The following is a 9523-nucleotide window of genomic DNA, read 5'->3' as shown; positions in this document are numbered from 1 at the left end:
GCCTCTCAACATTATTTAAGCAATAATGCCATACACTCAGGTTCACTGTAATTATGACAGGGTCAAGGAATGAATGACTACATAAAGAGAAGGGCAAGTGGGAGAAAGAGGAACAGGAGATGCAGGATGAGGTGAAGCAGAAGATGTATAAGGACAAAGACAAGGAGGAGGAATATGGAAAAGAAACAAGGAAAATATAAAAGAGGACATGTGCAAAAGAAAGATGAGGAGGAGAGAAGCAGAAAGAGAGGGGCAGTAGGATCAGAAGAAGGTGGAAGAGTGATAAGAGGTGGAGGGTAGTAGGAAAATGGCCATGGAGGATAATGGGAGGAAGAGGAATGAAGGTGGTGGTGGTGTAATACATGGGTGAGGGGGAATAAATAATGAGAAACAAATTACACAGTTACAAAGATACTCTGGTCACACAGACTTTTCAGTCCTTTTTGGGTAACATAGCCTTAATCCTAAACTCCAGTGCCTATTTGTTGAATTTCCCCAATATAACTACTTTTCCATAACTTACACATGCACACAATGTATCTCAATATCTAACAGGTGATAGTTGGGTCTATTCTTCAACATATTCACTGAGGTACTGACTACTACACATTCAGGAAGGTTGTTCCACTTGTTTGCCACATAATTTGTGAAGAAAAATTTTGTATTCCCTAGATGTTCTGCTCATCAACTCTAATTTTAAGCTGTTCCCACAAGTGGGTAGTTTAAGTGCTGTTGCCTACATAATTTGGGGTGGTGTGCTACAAATTTCTTTTGGAATTTTTAAACATTTGATAATTTTCCATCTCAGTTGTTTCTTTGTGATAATAAGGTGAGTTGCTTTCATCTTCCTTCAAAGGCCTCACTATGGACTAACAAGATCATGTTGTAGCCCTTTGCACCAACTCCAACCTCAGCATACCTTTAATTTGTGTGTCCCATATAATCAAATTTTGCATAGCATTATAATCTCTACTCGCTAAATTTACTCACGACCTCAATCATTCTGATGGCTTTCTTTGTTGGGTTATTGTTTTGCTGTGGAAACTTGGGGTATTTGAAATTATTACCTACTACAGAACTTAGTCTTTTGTCATTTTGTGTAGGGAAATTTTTCTTACTTTCGAATTTGCAAATCATCTGAATATTTTGTCTATTTTCTTCCAATTTGATAGTTGGAAATGTCCACAAATTTTGAGATGGTTTCATTAAGCCTACACTATTATTATTGTTGTAAAAATACACAAAGGGGACCCTAGCATAGCATTGACCCTTGAGGAAACCTTATATCACAATTCTGAAGTACAAGGCAGGGCTTTTTACTGCCCTTTATTCTCCATTCTGTAATTAGTTCACCAATGCCCAGTATAGTCCTTGATCCCTAGTGTCTATGCTAAGTATTTAATTTTGTAAATGGGAGCTTTATCAACTACTTCATTTTAGAAGTCCATACATACTTCATCCAGTGCTTTTGTACTGTCATTTTGTGGAATAAAAGGCCTTATCCCCCTATAAGGGGGATTGTGTCAAAACATACACCCATCCAAAACCTATTCATTGCCTTTACCATCTTAGCATCTTCATCAAACCTCTCCAGACATTAACTCCACAGAAAAATCCCTAAGCAAGGCAATGTTTGGGTTACTATCCATCACTGCAATATACCAACACATAATAGGCCTGATCACAGAAAGTCTCCCCAAAACATAACCATCACACATATGACACTGAACACATCCTACAATACCTCATCCTAGCCATAACATTTTTTCAGTGAGAGGCTTGTGGGCCAATCCAGTGGCTGTTGCCAGCTACCTAGGAGCCTTGGGTCTCCTGCAGGAAAGATCTGAGGCAATGGATTGATTGATTGATTATGTTTGGATGGGTTAAGATCCGATGGGTGTCAGGTGAGTGTATACTTATGACTTGGCCACCCCCTCTTATAAAGGGAAAAGGTCTTTTAGTAATATGTACTTTTAGATGGACGCCAATGAGTACCTTCCAATGATGGCCCTGTAAGATCGTTATCAGAGAATGATCTCCCAGATACCCATCTTCAAAATAAATCAACACAATCTAGAAGATGCATCCTGGAGGGGTTGACCAGGTCCAAGAGCTCTTTCACACTAACTGTAGTTACTCTTCCTTTTCACATTAGGAGAGCTGACAAACCGTAGCTGTTCCCTATCTTCTACTACTATAAGCCACACAGAAACAGTCTCAAACTAATACTACATAGACATTAGTCAAATGTTTCTTCCCAGAAAGATCTATGGGAAAGGAGTTGGAAATGGGGAGGGAGGAGGAGGAGGAGGAGGAGGAGGAGGGAAGGGAACAGCTGCCAGTTGTCTATCCTCCTAGTATAATAAAAAACAAAGAAGAAACCTCGGGCCTGGTCTGAAGACCGAGTGGGAGTCCCTCAGGGCTGCCCCTCCAGGTGATGAGGGTGCTGATAAGTTTTGAAGATGGGTGAATGGGAGATAGTTCTCTCTGATTTCCATTACACAGGACCACCACTTGCCAGTATCAATCATGGATTCCTTGGTGAGGGCGATTCAATATTTACTAATTTACAGATGTAAGCTTAGGAATAAGTTATCAAGCTATGGACTTACAAAAGCTTTTTTCTTAAATTCTTTAGTACTTGTTTTTAGTAATAATGAACATGATTATAACAATCTAAATCAACTACACTTTTAGCCTTTACATATTATCATATTTCTCAAAAATTCTCAAAGAAATAATGTCAACATTATGTCCATCTCTATTATCCACTAATTTAATCCCCAGTTTATGAACTCAATTGTCACTTTTCTGTTGCTGCCTCTTTTTAAGCTATTTGGAGCTTTTGTGTCTTTCTTAGAGGAGAAAGACAAGTGGGCAGTGGGAAATAGGTGAAAAGGATGAGTGGACATGGTGGATGTGTGTAACAAGATGGAAAAGGTTCAATGGGGAAATATTGGGACAGGAGGCAAATTAAGGTAAAACATATGGATAGGAAAACATAGGGACAGAATAGTAGAAATATAAATATATATATATATACATACAAACACGCACCAAGGGCTTTTTCCCCTTTACTAGGGAAGTAGCCAAAGTCAAAAAGCATAATTCCACTCCCATCCATTTCATCCCCACCCACTCCACTCCCATTCACCACCCTTCCCTCCCTCTCTCTTTTCTTGGCTCCTCCTGGATGATGGGTCATTCCTGCATTCAAACCATTCTTGTATGGTTAGAAATAGATATGAGATATATATACAGTACATATATCTATATACAGTAAAACCTTGGTTCCCGAACATTTCACAAGTTCAACAAATTGGTTCTCAACCAAATAATTTGATAAGTTTTTGCTTCAGTGACAAACCAAAATATTGGTTCTCAACCAAGCTGAATAGGGAAAAATGGAGGAAAATTCAATTTTTTGTGGAAAAATATCACTGACAAAGCTGTATGCATCATATACCCACACTTGACACCTCAGAAATACAAATCTCTTCTTATGCAGATCCCATAACAATTACATACACACACTGCAATGCAAACAAAACTGCAGAAATGCTACAACCATACCTTGACACACTCAATACCTGGTTCACTATAAATAGCCACACCTCTCACCACTTGTACAACAGAACACAAATACATACCATGCCCCTATATCAACAATACTCTCATACCACACACATACACCCAAGATTCTTGGCATAACATATGATGTCATTCAAACAACATATCACAAACATAAGTACAAAATGCACAACTAGAGTTATTGCACTTATATCAATTGCAGGAACAACATTCGGATAAAAAAACAAAAAAAATATTACTACAGTATACAATCAATGCATATGCTGTGATGAGTTATGCGAGCTCTGTGTGGGCCCCTAATTTCACTAAGACACACCACAATACCCTACATACCATACAAAACAAAGCCATAAAAACAATTACAAGCTACACACATCTACAACACCTTCAGACAATTTACACCATGAAATGAAAGTCCTCAAAGTCAAGGATCACCTTGACATGAGAGGCACACATACTTGCCACAGCCTCCACAAACACAACACACTCACTGCACTAGATAACAGGACTCCCACACATGCCAAGAAATCCCAAAACAACACCGAAATACTTATATCACACGCAGATACTCTCTTATTTTCCTCCAGAAGCATATCCATAATCATATCACTCACTGCTCCATCAACAAACTGAAAGACAATACATTGCTACATGGCAGACCCCAATATCCATCCCTCTGAATCCTCTCTCCACTGAAAGAGCCAAGTCCACCTGGCTAGACTTCAGTGTAGTCACCATCCAACCCTTCTAAGCAACAAGAAGATGCTGGATGACCACATCATAGATAACTGTACAGGATGCAACACTTCACCCCATACTATACAACACATTATGAAAGACTGCATTGTACACAACCATGCATGCCAACAACACAATATACACTCTATAAAGGATTTGTGGGAAAACTCTGCTCTGGCAGTGGCATTCCTCAGAGAGATGGGACTGCTTGGCCAGAGTCTAGGGAAAGACAACAACTTGTTTTGGCCCTGAACCAAACTGGTTTTGGAACAGTTTTCTAGACAGGCTGTGGTCAAATAACTGAGGCTCTGCTGTGTATGTATGTACATACATACATACATATACCAAGGCATTTTTCCTCTTTCAAGGGAGGTAGCCAAAAAGGGAAAGGCACAAAAACACTCCCACCCATTTCATCCCTAAATACACTCCACACCCCTCCCACCCTCCCTCTCATCTGAGCACCTCCTGGATGACGGGTCATCCCTGCACCTTGCCCACCGCCCTGGGTCAGAAGCAGTGTCGCAAGACACAGCACATCCACAGCAAGGCCGCTTCATTTAATCGGCGACCCCCCCTCTCCGTCCCCCTTTGCATATAAGGAGAGGACGGGGAGAAATCCCTTCGGGCTGCGTCAAAATTTACTCGCACATACTACCCCACCCCCCCGCCCATTCCTCCTCATGCAATCACAACATCATCCATATACAACCATTCTCCACTCACCTCTGTCTTCCGTCCTCTCCCTTCCTTCCTCAACAGACATTCCCCTCTTCCCCAAAGCCCCCTTCACCCCATCCATCCACCTCATCCTAGGACGTCCCCTCATGTTCACTCCCTCCACATCTGCCTTCCATACCTCTTTTACTAGTCTTTCTTCACTCATTCTTTCCATGTGTCCAAACCATCCTAATATTCTTTCATCAACCCTATCTCCCAGCTCCTTTTTCACCCCTGTTCTCCTCCTCACCTCCTCATTTCTCACTCTATCCAGCCTAGTAACCCCCACCATACTTCTCAGACACCTCATCTCAAACACATTCAAACTCCTTCTCTCTTATGTTCCACGTTTCTGCCCCATACAGTGCTGTTGGCACAATCACTCCTTCATACAGTCTCCTCTTCGCATCCATTCCTAAATGTCTATTCCTCATTACACTCTTTAATCCACCAAGGCATTTACTCGCTTCTCTCAATCTACATTCTACCTCCACCTTCACTCCACCTTTTCCTGCTACACTTGCACCCAAGCATCTAAAACTATCCACTTCCTCCAGTCGCTCTCCCTTAATGTTCACTTCCAGTCTACTGCCACTTTCACCCCTTGTACATCTCATCACCTTACTTTTACCCACATTTATCTTTAGCTTTCTTCTATCACATACTCTCCCAAACTCTGCCACCGGCTTCCTCAATCCCTCCTCCGACCCTGCCACAAGCGCAGTGTCGTCCGCAAACAACAGCTGGCTCACCTCCCACTTTTCTCCATTTTCTTTAACCATCTCCAATCCCTGACCCACTACCCTAGCATTCACCTCTCGCACCACCCCATCCATGTATAAGTTGAACAGCCAGGGCGACATAACGCATCCTTGACGAAGTCCCACCTTTACTTCAAACCACTCACTCTCTCCATTTCTAATCCTGACACAAGCTCTACTACTCTCATAAAAACTCTTGACAGCTCCCAAAAGCTTTCCTCCTATCCCATAAATCTGCATAACCTCCCACAGTGCCTTTCTGTCTACCCTATCATAAGCCTTTTCCAGATCCATAAAAGCCCAAAAAACATCCTTCCCCTTTCCTATAGCTTTCTCACATATCTGTCTTACCACAAAGATCTGATCTACACAACCTCTACCTGTCCTAAATCCACACTGTTCCTCACCAATTACTCCTTCTGTTCCTCTCCTAATCCTCTCAATCAAGATCCTCCCATAAGCCTTCCCTACTACACTTAACAGGCTAATCCCTCTGAAACTACTACATTCACACTTGTCCCCTTTTCCCTTGTAAAGAGGAACTATACAGGCACTTCTCCAGTCCTCCGGTACTCTACCCTCTCTCCAGCAAACATTAAATAACCTCACCAACCAGTCCACCATCACTGAACCTCCCTTTTTCAGACATTCTGCATGGCATCCATCCAGACCAGGCGCCTTACCTGCTTTCATCATCTTAACAACTGCCTTCACCTCATCCTTCCTTATTTCTCCTCCATTCTCCTCACTCATCACTCTCATTTTCTTCGCATTTCCCACTGTATGTATGTATGTTTAAATATATATATGTGTGTGGTTGTGTGTGTTTGGTTGAGGAGTAGATGTGGTAGTAGATATGAGGAGAGAAAAGGGAGGAGAGAAAAGGAAGAAGAGAAAGAAAGTCATGAGGGTTACAAGAAAGAGATAAATGTGAAAACATGTGGAGACAAATCTTTCAGGAAGAGAAAAACTGTGGAAAGAAGACATACTAAACAGAAGAAAAGCCCAGACATTAGGAAGAACTGGGAAAGAAATACAGAGGAGAGGTGTGTCACCTTGGTTTGGAACCCCTATAGAACCACATTTTGGCAAGGTGGTACATTTTATAGAATTTATTACAGCTAATGACATACCATTCTATTTGGCTGATGAGCTCATTACCACTGTGAAGAGGTTATGATTCAACTTCTTCAGCATGGAAACAGCCTTCAAGATTTTATTCTGGCTAACAACAAACATTCTATTCTGCTGAGGGGTTGTCACTGTGGTAAACAGATGAAAACTAAATTTCCATTCAGAGAAACTCAAACATATTTCAACAAACTTGAACTTTTGCTTGAATAAAATGGGAAATCTTCCTTGAAATCAAATATCCTTTGTGCTCAAACTCGAGTTCTCCAGGTTACTGCATTGTGTCAATACTAATGAGAAAATTTCCTTGAAAATGAATATTTTCACTAAAACCTAGCTTCTTAATTATAATGTGTGAACTCTAATGCTGACACAGAACCTGAAAAAATATATATATGCTCATCAACAACAACTCTGCCATTCACTGCAAGTTTATGTAAGTTTACTTTTTTTTAAGAGGCCATCATGACCTCAGGGAAAATACATCTCACAAAAGACAGTTCTAAGGTTCTCTGGAAACCAAATTGTTGCCAAGTGGTACCTGAGCATTAACCCTTTAAAACCACTGTGATAAAACTACAGCATTTAGGAATTTTGCATATGGTAATACTTTATGATTTTATTCAGCTTAGATAACCTTCTAGTCTGTACAGGGAAGGGAAAAAAAATATCAACCTACCTCAACTGCCAAATATAAGAATTGTTTTGACAAATTTGGAACATCTAAGTATTTCATTACGGCTAATGTGACATTTAAATCAGCTCCAAGAAACTTCTGGTCCAGAAAGTTATATGCATCCTATTGACAAATTTTGAACCCAAGGGACCAATAACGGGTACCTGCAAGTGTGGGTCCTAGGAGGTAGATGTCGGAGCAACATCTCCCTGTCGACACCCTCACCTCCACCTGGAAGTGCAGGCCTGAGGGGTTGACACTCAATCTCCAAGTTGGGCCCAAGATCTGTATCAACTTCACTGGTATTTTCTCTACATTTTCACATAAGGAGAGCTGACAAGTGAAGTCTCCTCCTCTCCTCTTACTACTACAAACCAGAGACTGTGGGCTCTTTTCAGTGAGTGAAACTTGAGGCAACAATTATTATTCTGGACTCAACAAATATGGGATCCTGACTTTAGTATGTTTGATAATCTAATAAGGCAGTTCAATAAAGAAATCTTCCCTTAATTCCTTACATGAATTACTGAAGTTTGCGACTATAACAGTTCAAATCAATGCTAAAACTGACACTAATACAAGTATCTACCATAAAACCAAGTCAGTTACACTAATGAACTATAGAAGCATAAAAAATCTTTAACCAACATGAAAAACTGGTGAATATAACAAGTGTTTGATGGTAAGAAAACATGTTCATATTGACTGTGTAATATTTTTTCAATCCCATTGGTAAGAAGGATCTGGTGCTAAGAATATGTCCAGCATTAACTCAGAGATGCTCTGCATAGCATGAAGGACAATGGCTAAGACAATACTGAGGGACAGCTGCACATATTTGACTTCTATTAAATCAAGTGATGGCCCTTCACTGTCTTGTGCCGATGACCTCGTACTTTCCTCATCATCTTTCTCCTCCTTGGAGGTTTCATCCTCCACAGGTGTTATGAGGTCTTTGTGGGTTGAGGCTTCACCAGCAAGCTCTTCCTCATCCACAGGAATTTCAGCATTTTCTTCAGTTGAGAAACATTCATCAGGAGGACCTTGCATGCTTTGAAGATCAGAACAAGCACTAAGGTAATCTGTAATGTCTTCAGCTCGACTAAAAGACTGATCTCTTTCTAGTTGCATTCCCTGATCACAAGGTAAGGAATACATACTCAATGATTCTAAAGTATCTTCAATGGTATCATTGGAACACTGTACTTCATTTTCTTGGCATTCTTCAGCCAATGGTTTAAAGAGTGGTAAATCAGCAACAAGAGACAAAGCACTTACATCATGTTTCTCAAAAGACTTTCCTGTCTTGCTACCTTCTTCATTTGCTGCAACTGAGAGTAAACCTGAAGAAAGTTCCTTGATCAGCAGACTGGAAAGCACGGTCTTGGCTACATCCTGAGGTGTCATTCCTACTGTAACACCATGATCTGAAGAAATTACAGTAAGCTTTTCATTATCCTGCTGAGTTATCAGCTCATCTCTTACACATGGTTTACTTGTACCAGACCTAGAGTAATTCCCACTAAGATTTTTACGGGGTGAAGTGTTAAGCTTCCCTAAAACTCCTGGTAAACTATGGCTAAGAGTCCTTGTGGGCACTGGCAGTGTATCATCTACTTTCCAGAAATCCTCATCATCAACCTTGTTTCTTGTCTTAACTGGAGTTGTATTCTTACTTTTCAATTCTGCTATTCTATTTGAACCGGCATTTTCATCTCTCTTCTTTCTTGGTGACTTTGAGGCCCTTTTCCTTGGTGAAGTGCCCACCCTTGGAGAATTCATGCTATGCAAGGACTTTGTTTTGGGTCGAACAGCTGGGTAATTGGGATTATTTTCTTTATTGTTGGCTGGTGACGAATAAGAATCTTTTGTGTGGGAGTTGGGTTTATCCTCCTTAGCTGGTGAT

Source organism: Oratosquilla oratoria, chromosome 2 (genome assembly GCF_046742065.1).
Source record: "Oratosquilla oratoria isolate Oo_2021 chromosome 2, ASM4674206v1, whole genome shotgun sequence".
In the NCBI taxonomy this organism is placed as follows: domain Eukaryota; kingdom Metazoa; phylum Arthropoda; class Malacostraca; order Stomatopoda; family Squillidae; genus Oratosquilla; species Oratosquilla oratoria.
This window is presented reverse-complemented; position numbering follows the sequence as displayed.